Raw genomic sequence first — 13235 nt, forward strand, 5'->3', positions numbered from 1 at the left:
GTTTTGTAACAGAGTAAGGATTGGATTCCAGCCAATGTTGTGTTCTTATTTTAAATAAAACTGTGGTGTTTGGGGTTTTGGCAGTCTAATAAACTCCTCTTACAGAATCACCCATTTGCAATCAACATTTTCTCTGCCTACAATTTCTTTTCTAATCAATTTTGCTTGTAGTTTTTCTCAACTTTTGTAAATTATTGCTTTTGAGACAGCAAATGTACTTATTACTAGTCACAATCCTCTGTTTTCCCATATTGAGAGTTTCTAGACTATGCAAACATCTGATAAGTGAAGAAGGAGGAAAATTGTCCAGGAAGTTCTTGCACCTCATTAAGGAAAAAGAAAAAAAGAAAAAAAGAAAAAGGAAAATGAAAAAGAAGGAAGGAGGAGTTTTCTCAGTAAATGGATTTTAGAGGTGGAAGAGAGGAAAATTTGAGGCACTGATTTTGTGCCTTTGGAAGAAAGCAAGGAAAGTGCCATGGAAGTGCCATGATACCTGTCATGAAAATGATGATGCCAGCTCAGTGTCAGGGTTTATTTCACCTGACACCATGTTCATTATCTGTGACCATGTTCACAGGGGTCTCAGGTTGAGGGAAGAGATGAGGATCTGACTCCATGTTTCAGAAGGTTTGATTTATTATTTTATGATATATATTACATTAAAACTATACTAAAAGAATAGAAGAAAGGATTTCATCAGAAGGCTAGCTAAGAATAGAATAGGAAAGAATGATAACAAAGGTTTGTGGCTGGGACAGAGAGTCTGAGCCAGCTGACTGTGATTGGCCATTAATTACAAACAACCACATGAGACCAATCACAGATGCACCTGTTGCATTCCACAGCAGCAGATAAGCATTGTTTACACTTTGTTCTTGAGGCTTCTCAGCTTCTCAGCAGGAAAAACCTTAAGGAAAGGATTTTTCATGAAAGATGTCTGCAACAATTATCGTGGTTCTTCCGCTGGTGCCAGTGCTTTGTGTTCAGCAGTGGGTGAGGTTGGGCCATCAGCTGACAAAAGCTGCAGTCACAGAATCACCCTGAGCCAAAGGGACTCAGGACCTCACTCAATTCTTCCTCTCCAGAACAATGAGAACTCCGAATTCTGACCTGCTCTTCTACCCAGTCAGGTAAAAATCCCAGAGCAGAGATCCATGGATGGAAGAATGGATGTGGCAGGACAATCCCAGAGCAGAGGGAAGATGTCCTGCCTTGGCAGTGACAGGTCCTGCCTCGGGGCATAGCCCAGGAGGCCTCCCCATTCTTTGGAAATCCCTTTTCCTCTGACTCAATAGGCACTGCTTTAGCTGCAATCAGCTTCCAGCACAGAGAATAATTCATCTTTATTCCCCATCATGTTTCCTTTTGTGGAAGAGCTACAAGAAGTGTCACACGTGACAGGAGCTGTCAGAAAACTGCATTTTCAGAAGTTACCCTGACATTTTCATAGAGGTTTTGGTAGACAGGCTTCACACAGGGGGACCTGTGGTGCCTTTCCCACTCCATATGAGCTCTGTTCAGGCTGCACATGAGAAAACATAGTGGAGAAACCCTTGCTGCTCCCTGCACCACCCCTGAGCTTTGCTGAGGGTCACTCCTGTGCTTCAGCTGGGCTCAGTTGCTATCTGAGGCACTGAGGATGTTCCTACACCAAAATGTTGCCCTAATTTTGCTCCCTTAGTTAAAAGCTGCTCTGTGCTGGCTCCCTTTGTAGGCAGTAGAGAGAATCATGGACTTGCTGCTGCCTGTGCGTGGTTCCAGGGGAGACTAATTGTTTTAATTAGACTTTTTAATAATATCTGAAGTGAGGCAGCTTGGATGTTTCTTATTTTTCTTCCTTGATCTAAGTGCATGCCAGAATCCTGGTTTCTCTGTTATCAATTACACCCAGCCTGTATCTCTCAGTTCCATTTCCCTCTCTTTCTCCTGGAGTTTCTCCCTACATGCTATGATTCAGACAGTGAATTTCAGGCCTGCTATTTCAAAAACATTTTCTTTCAACTTTGAACTTCTTGTTTTGTCAGCATGAGGACCTAGATCACTGATGAGCTAATTTTTGATAGTTACTGAAACATTTTCTCAGTCCCTATGAGCTCTTCGCACTAACTTGAGTTGGAGTTCAAGCCCTGGTCTCCACTCTTTTGTTCCTTTTCAGCTCTTCCACTTTTCCTTCCTTTCAGCACCTCTGAGTTGACATCCAGCCTACTTTGGCTGAAGTTCCCTGCCTGTGAAGGCTGAAACTCTGTGACCATCCAGCCTGTTCCTCCTTTCTTTTTGCAAATTACCTTTGTCTGGATCAGGAAGTGGCCTGACAGATACACGACTCAGACACGGAGATGAGAAGAAATCGTTATCAGATCTGTGCTCCTGACTTAGATAAATAAGCATTGGGCATGATTCTCCACTCATTAAAGCGTGTCCCTCAGGAGATGGCTGACAGTTCATTAAGTAAGATGATATATTATTATTTAAGCTCAAGACTGATCAGGCTGGGTAGAAACTCAGTCTTACTGTATTCATGATTTTGTGCATTGACAAGCAACTTCTGCAAAGCGTTCCTCTGAAGTGGCTGAGCCACGTGGACACCCAGATCCTGCTGAAATTTATCTAACAGGGTAAATTGTGTCGTTTAAGTGGCAGAGCTCTGTGCTCAGGCCTTGCATTCCAAATATCCATCCCCCCTCCCAAAGAGGTTTGGTACAGTGTGTATTCACCAATCTAAGCTTGAATCAAGTTCCAAGCTCAAGTTATGTGGTTTTCCAGTTCCTCCATCCCAATAATCCCATTTTCCAGGCCCTTTTGTCCCTGCTCTGGTCAGTATGAGCTGCCCACAGTCTGTCTGCAAAGCAGGACTCAGTAGTTACTGGCAACAGGATGAAGTGCCAAGGCAAAATGTCCACCCTTATTTATTTTTCTCCATTTCACACCTCAAATTCAGCTTTTCAGGTTCCACTCCTCAGAGGTGCTGTACCTGATCCAGGGTCATTCATCTTCAGGACAAGTGTCTATTGATCAGCTGTTATCCAATTTCCAGTGGCCATGTAATACAACAGGAACTCTGGGGGCTCAGGAGGGAATTCAGTGGGACCAAGGGAAGGAACTTCTGCAAACCCTGCAGAGCAAGCACAGATGCTGCTGCTTTACAGCACAACCCCCAACCCCAAGCACAGTAAGAACAACAGGATCACTGCCAGAAAAAAAATTAAAAAACAGTCCCATGCCCTCCTGCAGGGAGGTGAAAGCATTCCTGGCCACGTTTTTACAGGAAAAAAAAAAAAAAGAGAAAAAAAAAGGAAAAAAAAAGGAAAAAAAAAAGAAAAAAGAAAAAAGAAGAAAAAGAAAAAAAAAAAGGAATCCATGCCCAAGCAACTTTTACATTAATGCCTCCTAAACCCTCTGTAATATGCAAGGCTTAACTTTTTTTTTTTTTTTTTTTTTTTTTTTGTCAAGCCTGAACACAAAGAGCGAATATCTCCTTTCAGGAAGAGTGACCTTTACTGTGCACCAGTAAAGGAGAGAAGGAGGCAGAATAGAGCTCCCACAAAGCTGACCTGGCTCTCAAGGCTGGGCTCAGGGAGGGTTCTTGTCTCCTCAGGCAGCAGAGATCTTGAAAACAGAGCTGCACCCACACCAGTGACAGCACAAGAGCTGCCTGGGTACCTTCAATAGACCTATTATTCCTTGGAAAAGTCCATTTCTTGGAAATCAGAGCCATTTGCGGCAAAGAATCAATTTTAATAAGTCCTTTCCTGTTGGTTTTTTTGGTTTTTTTTTTTAAGAGAATTAACATGGTTTTTAGGTTCTTTCTTATTTTTTCCCCAGATTGAAACAAGTTCTCTTATAGCATTCCCAATAATTAAAACTAAACTAAAATACCAAAATGGCCAAAAAGAAGAAAATTCCACTAAAATGTTCCTAAAACAGCCAAAAAGGACAAAAGAAAATTTTACAGAAATGTTCTTAAAATGGCCAAAAAGGAAAGAAGAAAATTCCACAAAAATATCCCTAAAATGGCCAAAAAGCACAAAAGAAAATTCCACAGAAATATCCCTAAAATGGCCAAAAAGGACAAAATAAAATGCGCACAGACATGTTCCTATTGTTGCCCTAACCAGAATGTAGCTTTGTAAAAACTCAAGTTTCTGTCTGGATATTTTCCTTGGGACATGCAGACCTTTTTCAAGCAGCTCCATGTCATGCTGTTTCTTGTAGTAATTTTGTAGGGCATGAACACTGATATTAAGGGTAAAGTAACTCTGTTTTGCACCTTTCCTCTGATTTCCCTCTTTGATGTTCACCTCCTACCAGAACATTTTCCCCGATGCCATTCTTGGGTTGAAAGCAACCCGATTCACATCTCATGCCAGTTACTGTGACATTGTCAGAAGTAAACCAGTTTACGGCACCTGAGCAATGTGATTATTTAGCAGTGGTATCAGTGCTCTGCCTCCTCCTTCAAGATTTCTGCCACAGGCTTTGAAGGAAAGCTGATTCCTTTCCTCCCCATCAGAACAAAAGCATAAGCAGCATCATTATATCATGTATTTGTTAAAAATCAGAAAAAAAATTTAAAAATATGAAATTGTAGCTGGAAATTTGTAGATTTCCTTTATTTTATTCACAATTCTAAAGAATTGAGCCATATTCCTTCTGGACTATATTGTCCCACCCCACCACAGGGGACATTTCTCAGGGATAAAACCACTTCAGCAGTTTCCCTGGCTGTGCTTCCCTTCATTGCAGCTCCATTTCCTAATCCAGGCCCATGGAGGGAACTGAAATCAAGAAATTTTTATAAATTTATTCACTTGAGCCCCTCCTCAGAACTCCAGGGACACAAATACAGGAGGAGCAGGGTGGAAAAAGGGAACAACTGGCTGGAGAAGGGTGGGATATTCAGAATTTGCCTTTGCTGCCAAGGAAATTGTAATGCAGAGCCATCCTTTCCTTGTCTTTCTTCTTGCTTGTTCACCTCTGGGCAAGGACTGAGTTTGTAAAAACACAAATAATTGGCATATGTTAGAAACATAAACAAAACCAAAAATGACAATTAGGGGGAATGAGAGGGTGGATTAGAATTTTCTGCCTAGGTCTGCTCTCATTCGGGATTCAGCAGCAGGCTCAGGGATCTGGCTTCAGCTTTGTTTGTGCATTTGTTTGTTCAGCTTTTTTATGTGTTTTGTTTCATTTCACCTAATAAACACAGGCACTGATATGAATGATGTGAATCTCCACAAATTTCAGGATATAACTTTGGCTATTTGATCCAGAACCCATCTGAACTTGAACCCAACTAAAAGGATTTTTTTTTTCCTTGTAATAACTATGTTAAAAATGTAAAAAAAATCTCCCAAACTCAAATTCATAGTGCTGCTCCTCTACCTTTTTAAAATACAGGGCTGTAAATTCATCTCATTTGAGGCCTAATGTGTGACAAGATTCACACACAGTGATAATATCTTCTATTAAAGCAACGGATATTGTTAGAAAGAACTTCAGCACTCTTCATTTTCTTTGAGACTCTCACCATTCAATGCAACATCTTTGGCATATACACAAACCCAGGGTCTCTCAACCCCCAGTGGGTCTTACAGGCACAAATCCATTATCACAATATCCCAAACACAGGGAAAAAAATTGTCAGGGGTAGCAGAGAAGGAGGTTTTTTATTTGTCTTTCTGTTATGGACTTCAAATTGAATCTGTCAGACAATATCCAGATTATCTGCTCAGCATGAAAACAAAGAATTTTTTTTTTTTTTTTTGATGAAAGCTGAGGTGTGTACTAATGTCTTGAGGGCTGAGAGTGTTTCAGACATCTATTACCATAAATTAGCCCTAAAATATTGGAAGTTGGCAGCCCTGCCATTCTCTGATCTCCCTTGCCCAGTCTGCAGAACAAACACAGATGTGGACGCTTTGTGCTCCCCCCTGGCCTGTGTGGGTTTGTGCCAGTGGATTTCTTGGTGTGATATCTCAAGAGGAGGCTTCGCTTGTTTGTTTGCACATTGATCCGTGCCTGAGTGAGAAATAACTCCAACACCACTTTCTTATCAAGTGGAAATATTGAAGTATGACTTTTTGATACAAAAATTCCAAGTGGGAGCTTGGGCAGTGGGGAAGATGTGTCCAGTGCTGAGCTTGAGCCCTTCAGTGGAAGGCATCCACTTTTCCTTGGGGATTTCAGCCTCATATTATTCCACTATTCCAGGTTTCTCCAAGCCCCAGTGTCCAACCTGGCCTTGGGCACTTCCAGGGATCCAGGGGCAGCCACAGCTTCTCTGTGGGTCTCCCCGTCACAGTCACATTTTCTGGAAAAATGCCTTTGCCCAGGATTTTGTTCCTAGGAAGCCAAGAAGCCTCAGAGAAAAGGAAAACAATTTTTATGTCATTTGCTTCTCCTGTGTTGTGCTCATGTGGAATGTGTTTGGAGATTGTTTACCCGCAGGTGATTGTTCCATTGCGTTCTGCTGGGAGTTGTTTTCACTCTTTGGCCAATCAGGGCCAAGCTGTGTCAGGACTCTGGAAAAAGTCAGGAGTTTTCATTATTATCTTTTTAGCATTCTGTAAGTAACCTTTCTGTATTCTTGAGTATAGTTTAGTATAGTGTTCTTTAATATAATCTAGTATCATAAAATAATAAATTAGCCTTCTAAGAACATGGAGTCAGATTCATCATTCCTGCCTTCATCTGGGAACCCCACAAATAGAATACCTCCCCACTCTCACAGTGAAGTGTTTACAATTTAAATCCAAATTGAGAAATGTGGCAGCACTTTACATCCACATTTTCCTCACTTTTTCCTGGTGTAAAGGCCTTCTGAGAGGAGAGGGCAGTCATTGTGTGTGCCTAATGATCCTGAGTGTTTGTGTGCCAGCAGGCTGCCTGATAATCCTCCACCTGAGCAATATGATTATTTAGCAGTGGTATCAGTCCTCTGCCTCCTCCTTCAAGATTTCTGCCACAAGCTTTGAAGGAAAGATGACTCCTTTCCTCCCCATCAGAACAAAAGCATAAGCAACTTCATTAACTCCTATATTAGTTAAAAATTCAGAAAAATCCCCACTGGGAACCATGCATTAAAGGTGCATTGCCATCCTCTCCCCTGCCTGGGCACTCTGGGAGCTCCCCAGTCCCTGTCACCCATCAGGATGGATTATATCTGTGCTCACTAATTTCACAGCCTGTAAATTACAGGCATACCCTGCCTATCTTCATCTCATTAGAGAAGGTTAATTTAAGCAGACAATCAACAAAAATACAGAAAACTGGTTTGGAAAGAGGATTTTGCTGTGTCTCTGACAGACAATGAATTCACAACCCCAACATCTGCCACCACTAGAGAGAAAATGCTGGAGGAAAAAAAAAAGGAAAAAAAATAAAGGAACTCATTGCTGTTTCCTCTGATGAATGGTGAATTTCCAATTAGCATTTTAATTACTCAAGCCAGACTTTCAGCTGGTTTGATGATCACAAGAAATTCCATAAGCAACAAGTCTTCTTGGCTTGTCAACACGTGCTGGGGTAATGCAGAATGCACTTATCAGGGGTTGGCTTGTGAGACTATTTCTCTTCTGGAAAAATCCTACAGCATTAAATGTTCTCAAGTATTTATTTATAGTTTTACATAGTTTTTATATAGTTTTACACTTTTATATAGTTTTACACTTTGGTATGGCCCAAGAAAACCCTACAAGACTGTTGTACCTAAGGCCTTTGGTGTAAATTGTATAGATTTATTTTCTGGCAGATCCTACAGCAAATCCATCAATAGGACCCCAAACATCTCAACCTGTATCACTTGCCTGAGCAAATCCTTCAGCAAATCCATCCTGTATCATTTCAGACACCTTTGTGTGTCCTTCACCCAAGCTAATCCCACAGCAAACTTGTCCCTGGGGACTGATGGATGGGCTCCTCCCTGCAGAAGGTCTGGTGGTGATTTGTATAATCAAAAAAAAACAAAAAAAAGAGGAGGATATTTTTTAAAATTCCTGTTCAGAGTTGGGAATTTCTGTGTCCTCTGGTGAAGGAGAATGAGCAGGGATTTGTTTATCCTTGCAGATGAGGAATGTAACTTTGGCTATCCCAAATTCTGCCCTCTGTTTCTGCACCACAGCAACACCAGTGGGCTTGGCATGAGACAGAGCTCTGCCACAGGCTGGGTTTTCCAGAAGGTCAAGGCTGTCATTACTAACAGAGATGCTGACATAGGCTGCTCCTGTAATTCCAGGCCCTTTCTTGGACACCTCATGCTTTGCCTTGGGTGGAAAAGCCAGCAGGTGGAAAGAAGTGCTCAACTTTGAACCCTCAGCTCGGTGCTGGAGAGACACAAACCTGGCAATGAGCTGGAATCAGCAAAGATCAGTCAAATCTTACAGGACTCAGAAAGGTCTTAGTCTTAGCTTTAAGACTTTAAATGATTGATCTGGGGGTTTGGATTATTCCAATCTGTTGATTTGAGCAGATCAAGATGACGATGGGCTTGTAGACCATTTTTCTTCATTTTTATTGTCTGTTCACTTCAGTAATTTTTTTCTTCCATTTTGGTTTGCTAAAGTTGTTTTTTTTTTTTTTTCCTGGGAAGACTTCCTTTTCCCTCCATTTGAGTGTGATTTCTTATCCTCTATGGATGTCCATCATAGAGCAGCCTTCTATGGTGTAAAGCTACCAGCACATGATGGGTGTATATCCATCATCTCTGAAAATACCCCCTTCTCTCCCTAGCAGTAATCAGGACCAAATCTGTTTACCTGAGAAAAAAATTACACATGGGGGGCAATCATTTATTCAGAGCAAAGAAAGCCAAAACAACCAAGCCTGCAGTGCCCATTTCATTAAGTGGACAAATGAGAGGTTTTTAAGTTCTTGGCAGTCTGATGGATAAAGGTACCTTGTCGGAAGGTCCCTCTAGATTGAGCTGCAAACAAAAGAGAGGGAAAGCTTGGGAGGAAAAGCAGATTTTTGATGACAGAATGAGCAGATCTGACTCTCAGCTCTGGTTTCTGTGGTGCTGCTGTCCAAGGTGCTGCCAAGTGTGTGCAGAGACACCAACACTGGATGGACATTGGGCCTCTTTTCCTTTTCCTTTTCCTTTTCCTTTTCCTTTTCCTTTTCCTTTTCCTTTTCCTTTTCCTTTTCCTTTTCCTTTTCCTTTTCCTTTTCCTTTTCCTTTTCCTTTCCTTTTCCTTTTCCTTTTCCTTTTCCTTTTCCTTTTCCTTTTCCTTCTCTTTTTGGTCTTGTCAGGTCAATCCTTCACTGCAGCTTTTCTTCTTCTTTCCCACTCCTGCATCCCATCCTTTCATCCTCAGTGAGGCTGACCAGACTCATTCCCTTCTTGCAGTGTATTTTATTTATGCATTTATGTTATTTTCCCCTTGAAGGTCCAAAGGTGCACATGGCTCTGTCACTTGGAGAAGCTCTTCAAGCACCAGGAGCAGAGCTGTGTAAATCCCACAGGGAAATACATCCTGCCCAGTGAAATGAGAAAAAAAAAAAAAAGAAATTTATGTCTACCTCCCCTTTCCCCCTTCTGCCCCTGAAGCCTCACATCCTCTACATCCTGTTTTTCCCTTTCCTCCTTGCAATTCCAGCCCTTGCCCCATCCCTCTCCAGCTCACAACAGTCTGGTAGAGTTTCACCAATACAGGCAAGTGGAACACTTCTCTTCCAATCCCTGAATGAGGCCAGGGCACAGAGGAGTTTATTATATCATAAATTAGAACATGAAAAGCTAATACATTTTATACATTTGTCAGAGAGGGAGAGAGAGAGGAGGAAAAACCTTTGCTGCCAGGTTCCTCATAGCAAATCTGTCACGCTGGAGAGAGGCTGCTGGAAGGGAAGTATTTACAGACAGACAGAGAGCCCTGGTGCAGAATAGCAAAGCTCCTGCTGGATGCTCCAGGGCTGTGGCAGGAACCAGGATGAAGTTCTCAAAGAAAACCACATACAGCTATCCACAAGAACCTTGGCTCTTGTTGTGTGGAGATAAAATGATGCCCCCGTGGGTGTCACAGACATCTTTTTATGAAAATCCTTTCCTTGGAGTTTTGTTTTTTTTCCTCCTGAGAAGCTGAGAGGCCTCAGGGACAAAATGTAAACATTGATTATCTGCTGCTGTGGAATGCAACAGGTGGATCTGTCTCATGTGGATGTTTGTAATTAATGGCCAATCACAGCCCATCTGGCTTGGACACAGTGTCCAAGCCACAAAACTTTGTTATCATTCTTTGCTATTCCATTCTTAGCCAGCCTTCTGAGATGAAACTTTTTCTTCTATTCTTTTATCATAGTTTTAATGTAATATATATAATAAAATAATAAATCAACCCTTCTGAAATACGGAGTTAAATCCTCGTCTCTTCCTTCAACATAAGACCCCTGTGAACACTGTCACACCATGGGGAATCTGTTTGTGGCTGGTGGGGGCTTTGGGTGGCTGAGGAATCAGGGGGTGCTGCTGGTCTTTGTGTTGTGGGTCTGAATGTACCTGGTGCTGCTTTAAAGAAAAAAAAGGGAGAAAGGATATGCAGGGATGGGCAACGGAGCTGGGGAAGGGTCTGGAGCCCCAGGAGAGGCTGAGGGAGCTGGGAAGGGGCTCAGCCTGGAGCAAAGGAGGCTCAGGGGGGACCTTGTGTCTCTGCACAGCTCCTGACAGGAGGGGTGTCACCATCATATTTTCTGAAAAATTCCTTCACCACAATTTTTTCTCCAGAGAAGCTGGGAAGCTTCAGCTTCTCCGTGTTTTGCTTCTCTGGAATGTGATTTGGAGAATTGTTTACCCAGCATGTGAATTGTTTTTAATTAATGGCCAATCACAGCCAGCTGGGTCGGACTTTCTGAGTCTGTCACGGGTTTTTATTATTCATTCTTTTCTAGCTTTCTGATGTCTCCTTTCTCTTTCTTTAGTATGTAATTTTCTTTTAATGTAATATAATATCATAATATAATAAATCAACCTTCTGAGAACATGCCCTCAATTCTCATCTCTCACCTCATCCTGGAGACCCTCACAACACCACAACAGGGGGGTCAGGCTGTGCTCCCAGGGAACAGGGACAGGAGCAGAGGGAACAGCCTCAGGCTGGGCCAGGAGAGCTCAGGTTGGACATCAGGAAGCATTTCTTCCATTTCTTCCCTGAAAGGATTTTCAGGCATTGGAACAGGCTGCTCACGGAGGGGATCACCATCCCTGGGAGAGTTTAAAAGGCATGTGGATGCGGCACTTTGGGACGTGGTTATTTTAACAGTTGGACTCGGTGATCTTACAGGTCTTTTCCAACCTCAATGATTCTCTGATTCTAAGTCAGATCCAAGCAGATTAATACAGAGGAATTTTCTGGGAAATCTCTTCTACCTGCCAGGCACGCATCCCCGTGGCTTTCTTGCTTCGTGTTCATTCCTAGGTGGATTTTCCCAATTTAATTGAGCTTTGGCCCAGTCCCACAGCACACCCAGTCCCTATGAAGTTCCATTTCAGCTGCCTGGCAGATCCAGTGATGATGGGCTTCATATCTCTCCTTCCACAACCCAAAACTCAAGGCAGGAAGGCGTTTCCCAGACATCATCTCCCTTGAAACTGTCAGCAAGTCAGACTTAATTAAGACAAAGAACAGCAAAAAGCAATAATAATTAAAACTTAGAGTCGCCTGCACAGACAAGGAAGTAGAAGGAGCTCATGCTGGCAGGAGCATGGTGTCTGAGGCTGGCATTCCCCACAGCCAGGTCCTTTATCCACAAGGATTCACAGAATTCACAGAATCACTGGGTTGGAAGAGACCTTCAAGATCATCGAGTCCAACCCAGCCCCAACCCCTCAACCAAACCCTGGCACCCAGTGCCACATCCAGGCTTTGTTAAACACACCCAGGGATGGGGACTCCACCACCTCCCTGGGCAGCCATTCCAGAAATTTATCACACTTTCTGTGTAAAGCTTTCCTAATATCCAGCCTGAATTTCCCTTGGTGCAGCTGGAGGTTGTGTGCTCTGGTTGTGTCAGTGCTGCTGGAGACAGAGCCCAGCCCCAGCTGAGCACAGGCACCTTTCAGGAGTGGTAGAGAGCAATAAGGATGAAGCACAAGACATGGCAGTGGTGGTGCTGCAGGAGTTTAGCTGAAATTACCCCCAAAAGGTGTTTCTCCAGGCTGAGCTGTCCCTCAGGCAGCTGCTGAACTGGTGAGGGAAAGGCAGTAGTTGTTGCTTTGGTTATTTCAGGCTTGATCAACCCCAGGCCTCAGGACACAGCTGGAGGCACAGCTGGAGGCACAGTTGGAGGCAGACCTGTGGGACTGATGCTTTTGGGAGCATTAATCTCTGTCGGGTTAAAGGTGCTGGGACACAGCATTGGTAGAAGGAATGGTGGAGGAACAGCCAAGGAAACTCAACTAATCTGCCACAGTGTCCTGACATCAGCTGAGAGCAGCGCAGCAAGAGGGAAAGTGTGCAGCAGTTCTTCCTCTGAATGCTCTTCCAAACCCTGCAAAACCACCTGGAGTGGATCCCTGAGCTGTTATCTGCTGTGGTCCTTCCTGGGTCCTGTTTCCTTGGCTCCTGCCATGGCTGTGGGTATCACTGCATCACAGTTCTCAGATCCATGCTGCTGCCACCCAGTTCTTTCTGCCCAAAGCAGTCTCTTTTTCACTCTCCACCCTTCAAACTCCCTCCTTTGCTACTCTTCCCCAGCCCCTTTGCTCCATGTGGGAGAATGACCATTGGTAGTCCTGAAATAGGGACAGACACCAAAACACAGAGATCCACCAGCCAGGCTCCACCATGGTCAGATCCATCTCTCTCCAGAGCTTTTCAGGCCCCCAGTGTTGTGTCCCATCTTCCTGGCCAGGGTAGCTTTTCAGGCACTCACAGAAGCTGTCAGACAAAACACTCCAGATTAATCCCACTCTCTTCCTCTCTCTTTTTAGTAACTTTTAATTAGTCCCCAACTCAGCACCATTATTAGTATTTGTTATTAAGTATTAAAATTGCTCACCCCCAGCTCCTTCTCCCTCTGCTTCCCTCTTCCAGCCCTTTGTTTTAATTGTTATATTTTTTCATCAGTGATCAGCCAAGCTTCCCTAATGATCTAGGCTCATTTAAAGGGTTTATAACTCCGGCACAAAACTCCAATAAAAAAGCGGCAGCCTTGCTGGGAACCTCCTGGGGCTACTCAGCAGCCAGGAACACAAACTCATTTAACACTTGCCTGTTCCCCCCTTTTCTCAGTCACCATCACCC

This window comes from Melozone crissalis, unplaced genomic scaffold (genome assembly GCF_028551555.1).
Source record: "Melozone crissalis strain CALT ecotype California unplaced genomic scaffold, PUWL_Pcris_2 ptg000041l_1, whole genome shotgun sequence".
In the NCBI taxonomy this organism is placed as follows: Eukaryota; Metazoa; Chordata; class Aves; order Passeriformes; family Passerellidae; genus Melozone; species Melozone crissalis.